Raw genomic sequence first — 22,622 nt, forward strand, 5'->3', positions numbered from 1 at the left:
CCAGGATAGGAAGTCATGAGACAATATACATACCAAATACATTGGTGGTGGCATCCAGTATGTGGATGTGGCACTGTGACAGAGCAAGCTAAGGAATGAGGGGGACATTGTGGCAGCAGGGGTGTCACACTGCACTCAGAGCCAGGAAACAGAGAGAAATGAATGCAGGTGCTCAGCTTGCTTTCTCCTTCATTCTCTCCAGATCCCCAGCCAGTGGTGCTGCCCACATTTAGAGCAAGGCTTCTCACTTTAATTAACCGAATATAGAATCTCTCACAGACATGCCCAGAGGTTTTGTCTTCTACATGATTCTAGACCCTGTCATACTAACAATAATAATTACAGCATGTTATGTCAAAAGCTATCTAGGAAACACTAAGGCTAGCTAGCAGGTGGCCTTCCTGGAGGTAGTCTGCCATCTTAGCATGATTTATGATGGGTGAGCTCTGAGAGAGCAAGGTCATGAGAGACTTCATCTCAGGATTGCTTCTTGATAAAGATATGCTTTTCCTGTCACTATGACATAGCTAAATGATTCCGGGGCAATAACCCACCCTGTTGAGCAGATTTCCTGCAGATCAACATAAAAATGAACTTTCATGAATTGATGTTGTTTAGATGGATTAATGGTTTCAAATAATTCCGATTTTGATTTACACAATTTTAAGAAGAAAGTTTTAAGATGGTTTTACTAGAAAAATATAATAAAGTTAGTGTCAAGAATAGAATTGCCCAGTACTCATAATAAAGTAAAGGCTGCCTAATAAAAACAATGAGTTTTCATAGTTACACTAAAAACAGAAATAGGCTTGGGACAAATTTGTGTTCAAGGAAAAACATTCAGGTCCAAGGATGAAGCCAAAAGTGTGTACTACAATAAGGCAAGGCCATGTAAAAACTATTGCTTTGGACTTACAATGAGCTTACAGAATGAAACACTGCTTTGAACTTGTTAATGATGTATTTCTCTAATTCCTCTTTTATGTAGCATTTTTTCTATGGGATAATTCTTTCTTACATAGAGAACTTTCTGTCTAAAAATCTATAAAAGGCTGATAGCATTATAGAAAGGTGGTGTGGCCATTTTTCACTTCACCTGGTGTGTGTGTGTGTGTGTGTGTGTGTGTGTGTGTGTGTGTGTGTGTTATCTATGTGAATGACTTCTTTCTTTTCCTTTATTTTCTTTCCCATTCAAAAAGAATGAATGATCTCCAAGTCTCTGACCTGGCCAGCTGACTCGCCAGAAAAAGGAACACTAGCAATAAATCCTCTTCATAATTCTCCAGTGCTTATTCTAGCATTAAAGTTTAAGAGTTTTTTTTAGCACTTATTGAAGCACAGAACAGTAACAAAGATTTCCATGTCCCCCCCTTATTTATGCACAAGGAGATAAGTTTCTCCAGAGCTTATTTAAGTACAGAGAGTTTAAAAAAAAAAAAAAAGAAGCCCATAGTTTTCAGCCACAGATTAATCAAGAGAGTGCTAAGTTTCCAGAAACCATTAGCTTCTAGCCCCCAGTACTAGCCTTTCTAGTACAGTTAGAGTTACAAGGCCAGAGATCATCAGTCTTTTGGCTTTCTTCTAACTATATGTACCTCCTCAGCTACAAACTCCAATAGGCCAGGGTAAGCATCTTACAAGGATATCCCTGCTATGAGTCTCAGATGCTCCTTGAAAGTAGCTTTGGGTTGGCAGAAGCCAGGTGGATGTTCATACTTAATATGTTCCAAAGATATAACCTGATAGTTAAAAGGATGTTAAGTCAGGTACAGAGGTTGGCAATGGTTGACTACTGAGGTGCTAAAAGTAGCACATCACCATTTTGACTTTCTATCTGCAACATTCTAATCCTCCACAAATGGAAGTTCTGATCACTCACTTGGTCTGTAGATTCCAACACAAGTCTGGCTCTTAAAAGGGAACTACAGTTCATAGCCTCCCCTTCTTTTATCTTGCTCTATGCTTGGGACCAATATCCATCCCTTTGGCCAGAGCAGGTGGTGAAGTCCCTGCTAGCCCCTTGGGGTCCCAAATTTCCCACTGTCTTCAGAGCAGGTGTTGGCATGGATGCTGACCTTCAACCTTTTAAACCCGGGGCTGCAGCCACTGAGCTTCCCTCTGCAGAAGCAGATATGTGTCCCTGCACTTACTTGAGTCTACCAAGCATCCCTTAGCTGGAAGTAGATCCATTTCCCCATGTTAGACAGTCTATGGAGGCCAGATTTCCTCATTCAGGATATATTTCCTGAGCCTTCTAAGACAAGCATCCTTTAGCAACCAGACTCATCAGCCCCACACCATACTGCATGTCCACTCCCACACCATACTGCATGTCCACTCCCACACCACACTGCATGTCCACTCCCACACCATACTGCATGTCCACTCCCACACCATACTGCATGTCCACTCCCACACCATACTGCATGTCCACTCCCGCAGTAGCACCTCGCCTGTCAGTACTGAATCAAGCTAGTAATGAACAGTGAAAACTGAGAGTCAGGAAAGCAAAGCCGACTCTTCAAGTGCACAGCAGCAAAACAAGGCCCAAAGGTTGACATGACCACAAGAGATAAGGTAAAAATCCCAGCCCTAACTCACGAGAAAACAGAGGTGTTCTTCCAGGCTACAGCCAGCTCTGTAGTTTCTTCTCAGATTCAGAAAGCTATGCCCAGAGCCAGCCCTCTGGGCACGTTCTCATGAGAGACTGCTACTCACATCTATCAAAAGCTCCCTGGGGAATGCAGAATTAGGATTCTGCTTCCTATATTATGTTCTCATGTTTCTCAATTTGAAACGCCACAGCAATCATATCAGCATCACAGGGCACTGGACAATGTCGGGTTTAATCTGTTTTCTCCCTGGCACCTGCAAAAACTGGGAGCCTGGAGGAAAAACTGCTTAGCCTGTGACAGCCTAAGCACTTAGAAATGCTTTTCAGGGGGTTGTTGTTCCTCAGTACCTCGCCTGTGATAGGGCAGCTGTGGAAAACTTGTGTCATGTCAAAGCTGTTCAAGGTCGCCAGGTCATGCTGTGTATATGGGTGGCAAGCAGTCCTCGCTGCAGCCTGCTGCCCCACAGACAGCCAAGAAAGGACCGCTTCCCCCTGGAACTTGACTCCTAGAGTGGCTTTCGCTCTCAGTGGTTTACACTGACCAGGGGAAGCCAGTGCTCTCTCACCCTCGCCTCTGCATCTCAACACGTAACACAGCAGTGGCACCCATTAGAAGGGCACATAGCTTTAAGCAAGGCAGTGAGCCGTGTGCAGGGCCCATGAGCGTCTGGCTGTGCAGTCACGTGTATGCTGATGGTGTGAACGGTGACCTGGCCATGCAGGTTGATGCACAGGAGTTAAGGTAGGGTGGGAAAAGAGATCCAAGTGAAACCATACACACTGCAACTGGCTCATTAGAAACAAAATCTGATGGCTTATTTTCAAAGGTGCCTTGAGGCAGTGTAAATCCAGCTACAAATGAACAGAAAGTACCAGACATCTGTGAAAGGCTGTTAGTCTAGACCTAGCCATTTAAGCTCCAAACTACCCACCCACACCCATGCCAACTGCTAAGCTACCCTGTGCCTGAGTGTATGCGCTCAAACACACACACACACAAACACACACACACAATACAGAGAGAGAGAGAGAGAGAGAGATGGAGGGAGGGGGAGAGTTTAAAGGAGAAAATTACTAGCAGCCAAGCTTGCCTGCAAGGTCAAGGATCTGGTAAACTTTAAAATAAACAAGATGTAAACTGCAGAGAGCAACCTACACATGCAAGTCTTTTGCTGAGAAAAAGTCAGACACAACTGGGAAAGAGAAACCTTACATGGCCTGTGAGATTGACCCCTCCCAATTATTTAAAAAGGGAAGAAAGGCCACGTGTTAGGGTTTGTGATCTGTTTCCTTCACTCAGTCAGCATTTCTGCCATTCTTAGGCTGACACCCAACTTGACAAGGTCATAAAGTAAACTGTCTTGAGTTCCCGAGTCTATGTCTCCTGTGTTCTTATTATGAAATGATAATGCTTTTATTGTGGGGTAACAATTGTTTCTCATAGCACTGGGACAAGGTTCTCAGCTTGTGTTGCTTCAGGGATGCTTTTCACCCTGGCATCCCAGTCCTGACCCAGCAGGTATTGCTGGCAGAAGGCTACTCCAGGAAGCCCTACTGGGTTGGATGGAGTCTTTCCTGGATAGTCAACCATCAGGAAGAGGATCATAGTTAGACACTGTCTGGGAATGGTGTTTGATTCTCCACCCACCTATTTGTTACTGATGGTTCAGTCATCCTTGGTGTTGTAACAGAATAATACCACAAGCTGGGGCTCAAAGAGTAACCTCTTATAGGGCACAGTTTTACATGCTGAAAGTGTGGTGGCTCCCAGCAGGGGCCCCAGAGGCTGCCAACTCCTTGCGGTATCTGTGCATGGCAGAGAGAATGTTAGAGAGCATTTCGAGGCCTTTCTTATGAGGCCACTTGCAGAGAGCCTTATTGGGGTGCCGTGCCACCTGGCAGGAACCTGACATTGGCCAAGGACAAGGAAATTGGCTTCAGGCAAGAATCCAACTTTAGGTTATAACAGAGAAGTAGGTTAAGGCAGGAATTTTAATCTTAGGGTAGAGCAAAAGAAGTAGGCTTCAGGCAAGATTTTGGGCTTGGATAAGGAAGTGGGCTCAGGTATATTGGTCATTTTGACAAGCTCTTGGAAATAGCTGTCACTGAAGTAATCGTGGAACTTTACTTATAGCCTTGACTATTTTGTGTTTATTGCCCTGCTTGTTCCTCATTGTACTACTATTGGCCTTAGTACTTGCATGTAATTAAAATGGTATAAAAGCAGATTGGAAAAAATTAAACCTACCTTCAGTCCAAGAATTGGCTGGGGTCATGCTGCAGCATTGTATAATTGTCTTTTTTCTTTTTAATCCTTGCTCCTGTGCTGGAGAACCTGTTGAGTGACTGGACGGGCTTGGTCAGGCACTAATCCCATCCAGGGAGGCTCCATCTTTGTGATCCAATCACCCTCAAAGCTTTGAATGCCACCATTTGGGGAAAGGATTTCAATATATGAGTTTGTAGGGGCACAAGTACTCACTTCATAACAACAAAGTCACTGAACAAAATCACATAAGGAAGAAGGAAAATGTGTAAGTTTGACAAGAATAGTATTAACTTTCTAGGCTTTGAAGCCAGCAACTTTAAAACAGAATGATGCCCAAATGCTCCTGCTACAAATACCCAGCACAATGTCCTTTTCTTGCCTCCAGTCTAAAACATGTTCCCTAAATAGCCTGTGCATCTTTCAAGACACAGAGGTGGGTGAGCATTGCTGCTGGTCAAGGAAGAGCAGAGGAATATCAACAATCCAGTCTGTGGGCTGGAGAGATGGTTCAGAGGCTAAGATTGCTTGCTGCTCTTGCAAAGGACTGGTGTTCAGTTTCCAGCACCCTGTCAGGTGTAACTCTAGCTCCAGAGGCTCAAACACCCTCTTTTGGCCTTCTTAGGTGAGCATGTACACACATACACACACACACACACACACACAGAGTCACTCACTCACACACACACCAAAAGTAAAATCGTAAAAAGAAAAAAAACCCAAACAAACCCAGTCTAGAGTTAAGGACACATTTCTATTGGTGGAGAGCTTGCTTTCCAAGCAAAATCCACAGCTTCCACCTCAAAGACACAAAAGATGGTTGTGGTGGCAGAGTCTATAATCCCAGCACTTGAGAGACAGAGACAGAAGGGCCAAGGCATACTCAACTGCGTAACAAGTTTATGCCATGCCTGGCACCCTAAGAGAGGACAGTGTCAACCAGATGCAAAAATGATCTGACTGTGTGGTGGCATATTGGTGTCCTTCAAATCCTCCTGTTCTGCCCTGCCCCACTTGTCTCACTCTGCCCCACAGCAGCAAGCACTTGGGGATGAACTGAGAAAGACTGTCCCGTCAACTAGGGTTCTTCTCATCCTTTGCTCCAGAGGGTTCTACAAGGTTTCTTATCCATTAAAGCATATGAAAAAGGTATAAGGTGGCCAGCACCCTCCAGTCTGTGGGAAGAGAGAGGGCAGACAGGGTGGCTGAGTAGTGGGCACGCAGTTTCCTTTGGGGATGAAGGGAAAGTTCAGGCAGTGGTGATGGTTCCACAGCACTGCGGGCGTACTGAATTATATACCTTAAAATAATTTGATGGGAAAATTTTATGCTGTGTATATTTTACTGCAATAAAAACTGCTAATTAGTAAGCCAGCTGCCAGCACCTCCTGTCACTTAGAAGAGAGACAAGTCTCGCCAAGAGCTTACCTTGTACTGCCCGTGGATGTCCTTCACTGGACAAAGGGGCACACACATGGCTCAGTGAAGGCTGTCCCACTAGTGGTATTACTACCACCACGATACTATTGTTACTGTCTCTGTCCACGTTGCCACTGCACCGTCCTCCTTACTGCTGCTGTTACTGTTACAATCACTGTTAGTATCACCACTACCACCTGAAGAGTACTATTATCCTTACTATTACAATAATGGCCAGTGTCTCTAGGTTACAGTTACGATCACTATTAATATCACTGTCGCTACCACCAGAAGAGTACTGTTATTCTCACTATTACAATAATGGTCACTGTTACTACCACTGACATTACAGTCACTATCATTACCCCTGCTGTGATGAACACCATGACCTAAAGCAACCTGAAGAAGAAGGGTTTATTTCAACTTACCACCATTTGTAGTCCAACATGAAGAGAAGTCAGGACAGGAACTGAAGCAGAGGCCATGGAAGAACTCTGCTTGCCCCATGGTTTGCCCAGCCTGCTTTCTTGTAGCACCCAGGACAACCTGAGAAGAGATGGCACCACCCACAGTGGGATGGGTCCTCCCATGTCAATCCTTGATCAAGAAAAGTCTTCACAGACACGCCCACAGTCCAATCTGATAGAGGTAATTCCTCAATTGAAAAAAATCAGCCAGGACACTACTCTAACTGCTGTTGTTAATATCACCATTACCACTACATTGTTTTTTACTATTACTGTTTTTATTAGTACTGTTACTGCTTTAATTATTACTATTGTTATTATTGCTATCACTATTATTATTATTATTATGGATTTTTATGTTTATGTAGCTCAAGTGCCAGATTAGTGGATACAAAGCTAAACACTGCACCATAAAACTCACCTACAGACTCTAAAAAATGTGGGTACACAATGTTGAATTTACTGAATAGTTATGAAAAGGTAGAGATGAATATTATATTAAATTGCATTACATTATATTATTCATTATATATCAAATGGATTTCTGAGATTTTCCAAAAGACATTTTTTCCCTCCAAGATGGACCTTCTGGTTGCAGTTGACCAATGGTTGTTTCTTCCTCTTCCTGCTCCTCCAAATCTCTTAACTTCGCTCAATTACTTTCTATCCTAAGTTTTACAATATTGTACACAACTCAGCAGTCTACTGAAGACAAGCCCACCAAGTGTGCTGTTGATGTTAGTGTTGATTGACAGTTTAACAAGATCCAGACTTGCCTAAAACACAAACCTCCAGGCACACCTGCAATGGATTATCTGGGTCATGCTAATCTCTGGGCATGCCTTGAAGGATTCCCATATTTTAGGTTGATTCAGATGGGAGGACTCACCCACTTTGGATGGAACAGTTCCTTGGCATGGGGTTCTGGACCACAGGAGAAGAACAGGAGCTCAGCACAAGCATGCATCTCTGCTTCCTGACTGCAGATGTGTGACCAAAATCCATCAAGTTCCTTCTGCCTTGACTTCCCCGCCATGACGGACTGTGAACTGTGAGCAGAATGGACCCTTCTCCTAAGTTGCTTTTGTTGGAATGTGTTATCACAGCAACAGGAAGGGAAACTAAGACACTGAGAATGTCCCCCACAGGCCTTAGTGAAGTGTTTGGGGTATATACAGACCATCCCTGAGTCATGATTTTCCAATTGTAAGGTGGATTGAAAGTATGCCTATATAGCCATTCTATCACGTTCAGTACTGTTCCCAACTAATCTTACAGTATACTCAGTATTCTCTTATAAAGGGGAGTTTCATGCTAGATGGTTTTGCTGGGCTTTAGGCTACTGTATTTTGAGCAAATTTGAGGTAGACTGTTAGCTCAACTGTAGTGTTCTGTAGAATATGTGTAATGTGTGCATTTTCTTTTTCTTTTTTTAAGATTTATTTATTTATTATATGTAAGTACACTGTAGCTGTCTTCAGACATGCCAGAAGATGGCATCAGATCTTATTACAGATGGTTGTGAGCCACCATGTGGTTGCTGGGATTTGAACTCAGGAACTCTGGAAGAGCAGTCAGTGCTCTTAACCACTGAGCCATCTCTCTAGCCCCAGTGAGTACATTTCAACTCCTGATATAGTCACATTGTGACATATTTATCAATGCTGTCCAGGTCTTATGTTAAGGAACAGTTGTATAACTTGACTTACATTAAGTGGCACTCCTTCCTTCCATCTACCTCATTTGAAGTATCCTCCAAAGTCAATGAAACTTCACAGCTCTCAGCCAACGTGGCCACACCATGGCCAGTAAAGGGTCTTCTCCATTTGACCTGCACACAGTAGGTAGCCTATTGTCTCCCTTGAAGTTTCCTTCTAGGTAGGGTAGGGACAGAAGGGACCCACTCCCGGGCTGATGCATTTCCAGGTTTCAAGTTTCTGTGGCTCTACTCTATGCCTTCCTTGGCTTTACCCCAAGCCTCTGGGGCAATTATTTTTGGCTCATTCAGAAATGGCTCTCAGCCAAGGTTTTGTGTCCTGAATACTTGATGTAGGGCTTGTCTGCATGTAGCATTTGTGACATTGCTGGCTGGTATTTCTCAGTAGTAAGTTTTTGTCCCTAACCCAGTTTCCTGCTCGTGTTCCTAGCAGTCTGCTGGCCCAGCAGGTATAGAACCGAGGAGAGTCCTTCAGTGAAGAGACGTTTTTCAGACCACAGATCTGAGGAATACTGTCTAGAATGTCCACAGTGTTGATCTAACCAGATTAGCAAAAGAACCTTTTGAATCCCTAATGCTGTGGTTAGTGGTGGGGCTAACGAATCCAGCATGTGTCTGGTTTCTGTCTCCAGCAGCTACAGACAGTTCACATAAATGGGGCTGCAAACACATTACTTTCTCTGTGTGGGCTCTAGCACTCTGGGTTTGTTTGTTTGTTTGTTTGTTTGTTTGTTTCTCCTCTTGATAATAAGAAAACCTTATTAACAAGGAGGCACAGGAGGCTGGGGGAATGGCTCAGTGTGTGAGGGGCTTGCTGAGTTAGCACAGTGACCTGAGTTCCAATCTCAAGTAACCAAATAACACAGACAGGCATGTTTTTTAGTGACTCTTTTCTGTGTGAACACTCGAGGGCACACATAAACACTTGATCCAGATTGCTTCCTCAGATGGACTCTGTCTTAGTTGCTGGATCCAATCACCTGCTCATGGGACCTTTACTCACACAATGCGTGAGATTAGCAGAGGTGTGAGCCATTTCACTACAATCTAGCACCTACTCTGACACATGTAGAAATCTCATGAAGTGCCCTGGACTCAGCATTCCTGGATCAGTTTTATACCTTAATTCCTCAGCTTATACATGGCAGCCTATTGCAAAATCACCTAAGACAGAGACCATGCTTCTGACCTTATTCGGATATGTAAGTCTTCCTAGCCCCAGAATTAAAGATAGGTAGCCCTTCCTGACAGATGAATGCCAAACCCCAAGTCTGTCCTAAGCACAGTGTTTTCAGTGGAGGAGAGAGACCATCTACAGATGTGTTGTGGATGGTCCTGGGCTTGTATTTTGGTGCTAATTCACTTCTGGGAGGGGCTGCAGATGAGATGTTAATCAAGTATACAAGTGTCCCCACCTTAACTTTTCAAATAAAGGCTAGAGCCAATGACTGGGCAGGAGGAAAGAAGAGGAGCTGAGAGTTGGAGAAGAAAAGGATCAACAGGGGAAGGGGGAGGAGCTATGGAGGATCTACACAGAGGCTGGAGAGAAGCTGGTGGCCTGGAGAAACCGCAAGTTATATGGGATAATATAGATGGAAATAGAGTAGTGTAGTGGGAGATCTGCCCAATCTAGGCTTATAGCTTGTATTGTTACTGATTGAGTTGAGGTTTCTTTTACCGGGTAATTGGGTTGAGAAAATATAGCAACATGGATTACCCTGTCTTTCTTCCTGTAGGTAGAACCAGAGTCCTGAGCATTCACAGGCCATGAAATTCCCAACCTGGTTCTCACCTGTGACTTTGAATCTTTTTCCACCAGGGAATTCTCTACAAGGTCTTAATTCCTACATGTTTTTGAGTCTTTACCAAGTATCTTCATGTGCTTGGAAGGGGCTCTTGTATGAAAGCCTGTTTCCCAGCCAGCTCCAACCTCCATGACGTGTTAACCAAAGTCTATATAGTAGACAATTAGTAGACAATTGTAATGGTAAAATAACTTACTCAAGCTTGAAGGGAAAGCCCCAGGATGTCATGACTTGTGCCAGCAGTTCATTCTCTACTCTGAAAGTTGCCACATTCCTCTCTGTGGAGGGTGTGGTGGTTTGAGTATGCTGGGTCCACAGAATGGCACTATCAGGAGGTGTGGCCTTGTTGAAGGAAGAGTATCACTGTGGGCCTGGGCTTTGAGAGACATTCCCCCTAGCTGCCTGGAAGTCAGTCTTCTGGACACAACTGGATCAAGATATAGAACTCTCAGATCCTTCTGCACCATGCCTGCCTGGATGCCACCATGCTTCCTGCCTTCATGATAATGGACTGAGACTCTGAACCTGTAAGCAAGTCCTAATTGAATATTGCCTTCCATAAGAGTTGCCTTGATTATGGTGTCTCTTCACAGCAATGGGAACCCTAACTAAGACAGAGGGGGAATTCCTAAATCTCCCAGACTTGTCTCTGCCCTGCCTGAGTCCTGAAGCTGCAAAGAGCTTTCTCTAATTTGTATAACCTTTTGAAATGTGTTTTGTTTTTTGTTCTTCTCTTCATTGTGGTAAAATATGCATGGCATAAAATTGCCATGTTAACCATCTTAAATGTAGTTCAGCATAAAGTGGTGCGGCCATCGTGTGCAGAACAGCTGGCCCTGCCCATCTTCAACATCTGCATGGCTTCCCCAGTTGATGGCTTCTGGAGTGGGTGCAAGTGGAGGAAAACGCAACTTCCCTTGGGGAGAGAAGTTTGGGGAAGGGGCTGGTTATGCTCCTACCTAGATAACAAAACTTTGTGTTTTGTTTGTTTTTTCTTTTCTCCTCTTATTCTTATTCTTATTCTCTTTGTGGGTGAGTGCATGGGGAAATGGAACAGACATGAGAAGACTGAGAGATGAGTTTGGGGTGCATGATGTCAGATTCCCAAATAATCCAAAATAAAGTGGTGGCCACTCTCCTGACCTCTCTCTGCACATCTCCCCTGTGCCTTTAGAACGTGGACTTGTGCCCCTGAACACAGGCTAACTCCTCCTCACAGCATCCCCAGCTGGTCCTCCCTCTGTCTCTCACAGTCTCTTCAACTAGAAGTGTGTGTTCCCAGTTCCAGCTTTGAAATGCAAAGATGTATGCCAGGGAGAAATTAGCCCCTCCACCTGGGCACCTTCCACTGGACGGAAGTCCTCCTCGGCCTCTGAGACTCCTGCTGTTCCACAGGCCCTGGCTATGAAACACATGAAGGAGAGCGGAGGGGAGGGGAGGAGACAGGGAGGGGGAGGGGAGGAAGGAGAGGAGAGATATAGCCCCTTCATAATCTAGAAAATGAATACAGAAAGTTTCAATGGAAATTTCATAAATTTATAAGAAATTCATAAGAAACTTTTGTGGAAGAGAAAATTGGAGGTGGATATGATCAAGATACACTGCATACACATATGATATTGTCAAAGAATAAAAACATTCTAAAAAAAAAAGAATATTTGACTCCAAGTTTTTGAAAACATACCAAGTTGTTGCTGAGGTATTAAGAGCGCTGGGGTATGGGGTGGGTGCCCTGGCAAGAGACATAGCAAGAGGGTGCCGCCTAGCTGACCAGGTCTATGCAGATTTTCCCACCCTCCATCCTGGGCCCAGTAGGGCTGCTTTCCCTTCTATTCAAAGCCTCCCATTCATTGGACTACAATGCCTCGCTTGAGCTAACTGACGACCCAAATAGCTTTAAGTAGCTCTCCGTGGGTGGCCAACTAATTATGGAGGGCGTCTAGTTACAGCTGCCCATACCGGCTCTGTTCTCTCCTATAATGGCCTTGGTGGGGAGAGGGGTAGTGTCCTGATTAAGAAGTTCCTCTGACAGCCTCTCCAGAGAGTAGAGGGGAACAGCCAATTTGTCCCCACCACGGCCAGTGCAAGCAAGGAGAGAACAGAAAGAGGAGAGAACAGAGGAGGGTAGCAGGACACCAGAGCACTTCTGCTGGGTCTCCTGTTTGATGGTCACCTTTCCTGCCTTGAGGGGACATGCATGCAGTGAACAAATTCATCCAGGCCAGAGAAAGGCAGAAGATGGGAGTTTATTAGACATACTACAGTGTATCCTGAGTATTCAAGGCAGTAGACAAAAACTACACAGGCATGAGGGAGGACAGTGCTTGTATGGGGGGGGGGGGGACTTCTATGTAGGCACTGAGGAGTGGTTCAGTGTCACTGTGCCCTGGATTTTTATGTATTTTTATGTGAGACACCTGTGTGGGCTCATATCTGGGTGGCTATGTGAATATTTCATTGCTTTATGAGCAACCTTTTGTAGTGTGAGTTGTTTCTTGCTAGGACTGGCTATCTGTAAAAGGCAGTATGAGAAACCAGAGATTACACTCTTGATGGTCAGAGCCTACCCTCCTGGCATTGTTGGGTTGGCAAAGATGGCACCTTGGGTAAAGGTACTTGGCACCAACCCTAATGACCTAAGTCTGATACCCAGAACCCACATGACACAAAGAAAAAAACAACTCCCTCATATTGTCCTCTGGCCCACCATATACCCACTGTGGTGTGTGTGTGTGTGTGTGTGTGTAAATTAATAAATGTGATTTTAATGATTAAAAATAACATTCTTGACAATGGGATCACACCCTAAGATAGACTGTAGTAAGGGTTTGATAACTCTTTCTGGTTCTACCCTGAGGTAACAGCAGCCTTACTCTGAGCTCAGCCTGCTTTGAGACAAAAGCAGCCTTGTTCTGGGGTTAGAATAGCCATCAGGGTCGTCTATCCTACCATCCATATTTCCCACATGTGCTGACCCAGGTGCCCATTGCCTTGATGACCCATCATTCCCCGGGTCAGAGGGGAGCATCCTTCTGCTTGAGGATCCCTCTGCTTGAGGCCTGAAGGGCAGCCATTATAGTCTTCCTGACCACACGTCCACAAGAGCATAGTCCTGTGCTCAGGATAGCAGGTGTCAGACAGAGCAGCTGTTGTAAGCCACACATCACCCAGTTGCCCGGGCCAGTATGACAGGGACCCTGCACCCCACAGGACTAGGACTTCTTCACTGGACAGTATCCTATCTCTATCCCAGGTCTGTGTCGCCATCGCTCTCCAAGCTGTACCCCAGCAATCCTGCCCTCCTGCAGTGTGACTCCATCCCCAAGGACCCTTATCTTCGTGCCAGTGACCTGGGAGTGCTCCCTCCAAGGGGAGGACCAAAAAGCCTTTCTCAGTTCCTTCCAGGCTCGCTGGGCTATCATCCTAGGGACTTGAAGGAAACTAAAACACTGACCAATGGCCCTTGGTGCTCTCATGACCACCCTCAGCCTGACAGCATATGGAATGAGTGTCCTCTAATTCTACAGCCTTAGGGAGGCCTGTGCCTGAGGCTCCCATCCTAGTCGCCTCTACAGCCTTCCAGGCCAAACAACAGAGTGGGTCTATCCTCTGGCTTTCCCCGGAAGGTCTCCTCATGAAGATGCACAGTGCTTCAGGGACTGACAAGGGGAGGCAAGCAGCACGGAGTCTTCATGCTCTCCAGCCGTGCTCCCCAGCTGTGTTCCCCAGATGTGCTCTCCAGGTGAGCTCCTCCACGAGTGATGAAGTTGAGCATTCTCCTTAAAACTCAGCCAATTGTGCCCTGCACAGACTGGAAAGAAGGCATGTGCCAGCACGGCACCGGGGTCCAGACACATGAGCAACTCACACAGAACTGATGTGGGCGCCTTGAGGAGACGAGGAAAATACACACATTCATCCCCCTGCTGTATGAGCAAAGGTTACACCTGGCCTGGGGAAAAGTGTGAACTCAGCTCTGAGGTCGGACCTATCTGTTCTCCTCCATTTCTGTCATCCTGGAACTGGGAGACCCCTGGAGTACATGTCCTCATAGGGTGTTTGTCCTAGTGCAGTGTTCTAGTCCACTGTTGTGGAGTCTGGGGCAGTGAAGGAGACGAAGGCTGTGGTATTTGAACAATGTCCACTTTAAGAAGCCCAGAATCAGAGCAGGGAAGAGGACTCTGCCAGTACAGTGCTTCCTCTGTGAGCATGAAGACCTTAAGTCAAAACCCAGAAGCTCCATAAAAGAGACCAGCTGTAACAGCTCTGAGACCTGGGGATGACACTGGCCTTTCTCCTTTCAAAAAAGAAGATGGAAGTTTGTCACCGTTGTTATCTAGCTGAGGTCCCTTTCCCTGTCTGTCTGTCAGGGATCTATCCAGCTCCTAGCTCCCAGTCAGTGTGCAAATATTATCAAGGAAGATGATCAAAAAAAAAAAAAGGCAGAATGACCCAGTGAGGCCTCAGTATTACAGAGGCGCTCACAATAATGTGCATGCTGGAAAGGAACCAAATTGTACATTGGAGGAGAAGAATCTATAGTCTGCTGACCTTCTTTCCAGCCAGAATCCCCAAATAAGGGGCCTTGCACCGTTGGAAAAGGTTTTTGAGGCAAAGCAGCATTTAAAAACAGGCATTCCTGCCCACCTGCTAAGGATCTAAGATTTAGGGTTTGCCAATTTCAACATGACCCCTAGCCTTCTCTCTCTCTCTCTCTCTCTCTCTCTCTCTCTCTCTCTGTGTGTGTGTGTGTGTGTGTGTGTGTGTATGTGTGTGAGAGAGAGAGACAGACAGACAGCAGACAGTGTGTGGTCTGTGTGTGAGCAGTGTGTATATGTCTCTGTGTGTGAGTGGGGTGACTATCTCTGTGTGTGTTTGAGTGTGTGTATGTGTGTGTGTGTGTACACGAGACTGCCCTCCTCTGTCATCCTCCTCTATTTTTCTGTCTGGGTCTCCCCCCTCCCCATGCTGGGATCCCAGCTCTGGACCACCAGTCAGCTGCGCTCTGTGAGAACACAGAACTCTGACCTGAAATGCCAACCCTCATGTCCCAGTGTAGTACAGGGGATAACTTTCGACCCAGCCTCGGAGACAAGATTAGATGGTCATTTTATGGAGGAAAATCAGGCTTGGGAATGTTAACTGCATTTTTATGGAGTGCAATCACCCTCCTTGCTAGTCACAGAGCGTGATAGTTAGAAACACTGTCACATTCAATAAATGTGTGTGAGCTGCAGCTATGAGCCAGGCTCCATGCTGAATGCTAGAGACATAGAGACAAGGAGAGCTAGGCTCTGACAATGAGATCTTAGAGCAATGACAACATAACTCTGTGCTAATTGTTTCTGAGAGGTGTCTGCATCTGACTAACACACAGGAAGCAACAGGACGCTCCCATCAGTACTACTGTTTTCTCATATAGCCAGTATGGCCTGCCAGTCTTCAGCCTAGAAGGCTAGCTGTGCCCTGCATTTTTAGTCAGCACATCATGCTGACTAAAGACCCAAGACTCCAAGCCAGCAGCAAACCTTCCATGTTAAAAAGCAGACAAAAGTGGTGTAGCCAGGACAGGAGCTGCCTTCCAGAGGGCCACTGACACTTGTCACTATTCAGCCTTTCCTTTCCAACAGAAACATGAGCTGTTCCCTGAGACCCTGACTTTCTGCAAAGGCCTGTGAGGCTTGGCCCTCCCTGGGGCCTCCTCTTGGCTCCTCTAGTCACACAGATTCTTTTCCCTTTGGAAAGCTTGCAAGGGAGAGATCTCATTCCCACACTCAGAGGGGACCCAGAACTGCATTTCCAAGCCTTCACAAGCATTAGCAACTCAAAGGGGGTTTTCATCTTAAACGACTTTATCTGGTGTGAAAGGCAAACATTATTCACCATTCTTTAGACCGCCTGTTTGTAAAAACAAGCCAGTTGTAAGTACCTTTCTAGTCACAATCTTGATGCACATTTAAAAACCCTTTCCTTCCCACCTTCCTTCCAGCCCTTGTCAAGGCTTGTGGTGATTTGTAATCTGTGAGACTGTGTTTTAATATCTGCAGCTGTGAGGCTGAAAAAAAAATGCCCTCAGGTTCACCTTAGGGAGCACTTACTTCACAGGAGAATAACATTTCTCAGAACAGTGTGACGCTGGGTTAAATGGCAAAATTAAGCTTGGTGAAACAGTTTCTATTTGAGTCCACCATGCCCCTGTGTAGACATGACCTTGTTTCTATTTGAGTCCATAATGCCCCAGTGTAGATGTGACCTAGGGCCTTAGGTGACAGCAGTAACCGACAGGGGTCTGGCTCAGTCGCAGAGGTAGTAAGCAGGACAGAGGGAGACCCTTGCTCTCAGGTGACAATCACATGATCTTCGCTTTCTCTGACTGGGTAGTCCACTGGCTTCAGAGGACGAGGCAGCGTCCGTCTCTCTTCACATAAGCGCTCAGTGGCCTTCTCAGCGTTGCAGTCCTCATGGAGACAGCAAAGCTCCCTGCGCTCTGCACAGCTCAGCCTGGTTATGTCAGGAAGTGAACTGCCCATTGTGCATTGTTGTGCATCCGTTGAGACTAAAGTGTGTGGCCTGCTGATGAATGACCTCTACAAAGATGCCCAAGTCCCAGTCCCACGAGTGCAGGCTTTTATGGCAAAAGACACTTTGCAGATGTGACTGAGAATTCTTTTGTGTGTTCAGTAAGCATTTATTTTCCATAATAAGCAGGCCTGGTCCACAGCTGGATATCCAGTCATGAATGAAGCAAACATGAATTCCTTTCTGAGTGGTGAAAAAAGGCAGTAAAAATAGTAGGAAAAAATAAGTCAGAGAAGGACATGTAGAGAGTGATAGGGAGACCCTAAAACTGGAGTAGTCAGAGCTTCTTTAACCCAACAAAATGTAAGACCTGATAATCGAGGGTGCCCCAGCGCCCCACACCTCAGAAGGCGACACCCATATCACTCGCGAGAAACAGTCTTGATGCAATAACAAGAGGATTTCTATTCCAGAGGCTCTGGGGTCCACAGTCGTACACCGCACAGGGGTAAAGGACTGTGGACACCAAGTACAGAAATGGGACAGCTTTTATAAGTTTACAACAAAGCCCGAGAATCACAAACCAATCATTCCTTAGCATCGAGAGCCCGCATAGTGCGAGCCAATTGATTTGTACCACTCCATAGTTTTTAGGCCAATCAGTTTAAATTATCAGTTTAAATTATTGGTCCCGCACTCTGTGGACCAATTAGTTTCCTATTTTCTTGGAGGTCTATAGCTGCCTGAACTCCTGGGTGGGGGTAATGATGTAAGCAGTTTACAGAAGCAAGATAAGCAGATAATTAGTACATTTCCAGTTACCTTACAGGGCCAGGATCACCTACTCTAGGCCTTTTTGCCTAGCTCTTAACAAAGGGTGGGCTCTGGAATGCGACCTTTCACCTAGTTTCTAACAAAGAGCAGGCTCTGGAATGTGAAGTGTTTGGGGCTCCTTAGAAGGCTGGAGTTAGAGCTTCCTTGGAGCGAGATAGCCTTTTAAACTTCTGACTTCTTGGGGTCCTTAGAGAGTTAGGCTGTATTTTCTATCCTTTCATCACCAAAAAAAGACAGCATTTTGTAAAGACATGAGAAAGAAAGAGAAATCCCGCGGAGGGGCTCTGTAGGCTGAGGGCTTAGGACGGAGCAGGCCCGGCATAGTCAGGAAACAGGAAAAAGGTGGCCAGCGTGACCAAAGCCAGCTTGGAGACCAGAAAAGCAGAAGGGACGCAGGAAGAGGAGTGCGAAGGCCCTCAGGTCATGTGAAACTGCCTTTGCCCTTTTATTCCAGGGCCGAGAAGCCAGTGGAGGTTCTGTTTTAAATACATGATTCATTCTTTGAGAGTTTTGTTCAGGTTGACAGTGTATATTGATCAAATCAACCCCACACTCTTCCCCTCTCAGACCTCCCTGCCATGTCCCCTTCCCAACTTCATACTCTCCTTTAATAGCCCACTGAGTCCAATCAAGGTTGTCCACATGTGCATGGGCAACAACAGATACCACTTCCCTTAAGAAAACTGGCTGTCCCCACACCAGCAGTCTTCAGGTGCCAAAGCTTCTTGGCTATGGGTGGGGTTTCCAAGGCCCTCTTTCACCTGTGTGAGAGTTTTGACTGGCTTGGTCACCCAGAGCCACTGTGATCCGTGTGTGTAGACAGAGCCCTGTTATGTGCAGAAGACGGCACTTCATAGCCATTCTGGCTCTTCGCCTTTTCCAGCCTCGTCCTCGATGTTCTCTAAGCCACGTGAAGTGTGTGACATAGGTATTCCCATCTGGGGCTGAGCACAGTTACTCACTTACTCTCTGAAGTCTGGCTAGCTAGCTCTCTATATTAATCAATGTTCACTGCAAAAAACAAAACCCTCTGATAAGAGTTAAAAGCTGCACTGAACTGCAGTGAGAATGTGAGAATTTAGTTTTCTTTAAAACACGCACACACACACACACACATGCAGAGATAAGAATGTGTTTGGAGGGACCTATTGTTCCAGCCACATATGTAGCAGTGGATAGCCTTGTCAGACATCAATGAGAGGAGAGGCCCTTGGTTGGTCCTGAAAAGACTCGATGGCTCAGTGTAGGGGAATGCCAGGACAGGGAAGCAGGAGTGGGTGGGTTGGTGAGCAGGGGTAGTGGGGGATGACATAGGGGGTTTCAGAGGGGAAATGAGGAAGGGGCATAACATTTGAAATGCAAATAAAGAAAATATCTAATAAAAAGAATGTGTTTTCAGTTTAATCTCAGCTATGGGATATGGGGATGCTTCAGATTGTCCACAGCAGCTGACTATGATTGGCCTCATGCTCTAGGAGGGGTGTGATTTTGCCAGCTACAGACAGTTTCCGCAATTGATGTTTAGAATTCTGGGGACTTTTCAGAACATATATAAATGCTCAAGCCCCAGTAGGTGGTTTGGTTGTTGGGAATTGGTTGCTGCTGTCTGTTGTAGTTTGTAAATAGTTGCATGTGAAAAAGAAAGAAGAAGGAATTAGATATCCTGACTATGAAGATAGAACTTCCCCAGGGAACCTTATGCCCCTAACCAGCAGAAAGCAGTTTAATGATAACAGCGCCCTCTTTCCAGTCTGTCCTTTTTTTCTAGTGCTAGGGACTTGAAAGAGTGAGAAAAGGGTGGAAGAAAAAACAACCCACAAAGTAGCAAAAGACTTATCTATGGGTAAAGAGGTAAGAATGTAAAGGCAGTTTGATACTGTGTCTTTTTGGATTGGTAGGAACACAATCCTAGAAACACAGCTTCCAAAACCAGAAAAGACTGGGAAAAAGTTGACCCTCCTGCCTCACAAAGAAGCCAACCCCATGATCCCATGACCCCAGCCCAGTGACACTGACTTTGGACCTCTGACCACCAGAGTGGTAAGTGTCACTTACGTTGTTTTAAGCTCCTAAATGTGTGGCATTTGTTACATCAACCATGAAAGGGTGATACAGTGTATGCATATTAGTTACTTTTCTGTGGCTATGACCAAGCATGTGACAGAAGCAGTTAAGGTAGGAGAAGTGATTAGGCTCACAGTTTGAGGGTTCAGTCCCTGGTAGAAGGGACGCTGTGGTGGTGGCTGGCAGCGGGTGGTGGGCTGGCAGCGGGTGGTGGGCTGGCAGCGGGTGGTGGGTTCCCAGCAGGAGCCTGCAGCTCTGCTTCACCTACTCACACCCAGCAGAGCAGGAAGCAAAGAAAGGATGTCGCTGCATGTACAGTGTTACAGTTTGGTTTTGCTTTGTTCAGATTGTGACTGTGCCCAGGTTATTCTGTCTTGAAATAAGAAATTATGTAACTTGTTTCTATATTTTACAGGTGCCCACAGTTGAGAGACTTTTAAAAGACACATTGGACTTTGAAAGAGAATTTGGGAGCCGGGCTGGAGAGATGGCTCAGTGGTTAAGAGCACTGACTACTCTTCTGAAGGTCCTGACTTCAAATCCCAGCAACCACATGGTGGTTCACAACCATCCGTAATGAGATCTGATGCCCTTTTCTGGTGTGTCTGAAGACAGCTACAGTGTATTTACATAAATAATAATAAATAAATCTTTCGAGCAAGCAGGGCAGGAGCAAGCAGAGGTTCAGAGTTCGATTCCCAGCAGCTACATGATGGCTCACAATCATCCATCTAACTACAGTGTACTCATATACATTAAATAAATGAATAAAACTTTAAAAAAAAAAAGAAAGAGAATTTGGACTTTTAAAAATGTTGAAAAGTTTAAAGACTATGGGACTTTAAAAGTTATATGATGTTTTATATTGTGATGTTAATATTAATGTTATATTTTGGGGGGGAAAAGGAAAGTTTATGGTTTACTAGTAATGTATTTGTGTGTCAAGTTGACAGGGAGTCAACTGTGTTGGCTAGTTCTTGTCAACTTGACATAAGTTGTGAGTCATCTGAGAAAAAGGAGCAACAATTAAGAACTCGCTGCCATTACATTTCCTTGTAGGCAGGTACATGGAGGAATTTCTTAACTGTCGATGTGGAGAGGCCGCCCCATCGTGGCAGAGACTCCTCTGGGTAGGTGCTCCTGAGCTGCAGAAAAAAGTAAGCTGACAGCTGGAGAGATGGCAGTGATAGGAGCACGGCTGCTCTTCTGGAGATTGTGAGGTAAGTTCCCAGCAACCACAGGGAGGCTCACAACCATCTGTAATGGACTCTGATGCCCTCTTGGGGTGAGTCTGAGGGCAGCTATAGTGTATTTATATACAACAAACAAACAAACAAACAAACAAATAATTTTTTAACAAAAGAAAGTTAAGTAGGCTGAACAAGGCACAGGAAGCAAACAGTAAGCTGCCTCTGCCTCAGCTCCGGCCTCAGCTCCGGCCTCGGCTCCGGCCTCGGCTCCGGCCTCGGCTCCTTTTCTTTGTGGACTGTGAACTGTAAATAAACCCACTCCTCCCCAAGTCTGTTTGGTCAGTGCTTTCTCACAGCAACAGAACTCTAACTAAGACACTACACTTAGTGTCTTACTTACTACACATTTCAGGAGCCTTTGGCCTTGAGGATTGTAGGAAGGAGGCAAGTTCTTCACATGCACCATCTCCACTTGAGATTCTAGAACTGATTATGAGGTCTCAGACCAGCGTTTCCAATTGCAGTGATAGCACTCGGAGGACTGGGAAAGACATGCCATCTCATGTGAAAGGGACCAAGGCTGCCACGGGATACTTGTCCACTCTGTGGGTGTCCATTTTTAGTTTTAGTTTTTCCAACTAATTTCTTTGTTTAATCATCAAGAAACCTCCTTTTTATCGATTCTCATTTGTTTCTTGCAAGGAATTCAAAGTCCTAATGTCAATTTCAATTTCAAAAGCTAGTAGCAATTGAGAAAAGAGCTTTGTTCAGATCAATACTGTTGTGATCATCAAAAGAGAAAGAAGTTAGAGAATAAGTATAAGGAGGTGTGGGGGGAAGGGGGTGCCTCAATGGGCCCGTGCCAAGGCATTCCTTCCCCCTGAGGGACCACACACACACACACACACACACACCACACACCGGCATAGTATAGAATAGAATTTATTCAGGGCAGAGGGTGGAAGTTAAGGGGGTAGTGGAGGCAGAGAAAGGCAGAGAGAGAGAGAGAGAGAGAGAGAGAGAGAGAGAGTAGAGAAGCAGCAGGCAGCCATGACCACGTGGAGGGGGGGGAGGGGAGAAGAGCTCAAGAGGGCACAAGGGAGAAGCTGATGGTGAGAGAGGTGAGAGATAAGTAAGAGAAGAGAAAAGGGAGGGGCTGAGCAGCCCTTTTTATAGTAGGCCAGGCCTACCTGGCTGTTGCCAGGTAACGGTGGGGTGGAGCCTAGAGAGAATCCTAACAAATGCTCCCTTGCAACTTGACACTGAGCAATTAATAATGACTTGGCAAGCCAGGTGGTGGTGGTGGTGGCAGCAGTGGCAGGACACTCATGCCTGTAATCCCAGCACTCTGGGAGGCAGAAGCAGGCAGATTTCTGAGTTCGAGGCCAGCCTGGTTTACAGAGTGAGTTCCAGGACAGCCAGGGTTTTTTTATCCTGACTCAAAAAAAAACCAAATCCAAAAAACAAAAAACAAACAAACAAAACAAAACAAAATGACTTGGTATATGATTTCTGTACAAGAAAGAAGCAGGAGCCAATGTAAACGTAAATGTAAAACTAGTCATTTTTCCCTCTATCAGGTTTGTATGTAGAGACCACAGATGCTTAAAGGGGCAGGAAGCCCCCCTTCCCACTGATGTCCCACAGCTGTCCCATTCACTGTGGATACCATTATTGCTTCACCAGTAGCCAATGAAGCCCATTTGGGAAGAACAATGCCTCTGTCT

Source organism: Apodemus sylvaticus, chromosome 13 (genome assembly GCF_947179515.1).
Source record: "Apodemus sylvaticus chromosome 13, mApoSyl1.1, whole genome shotgun sequence".
In the NCBI taxonomy this organism is placed as follows: Eukaryota; Metazoa; Chordata; class Mammalia; order Rodentia; family Muridae; genus Apodemus; species Apodemus sylvaticus.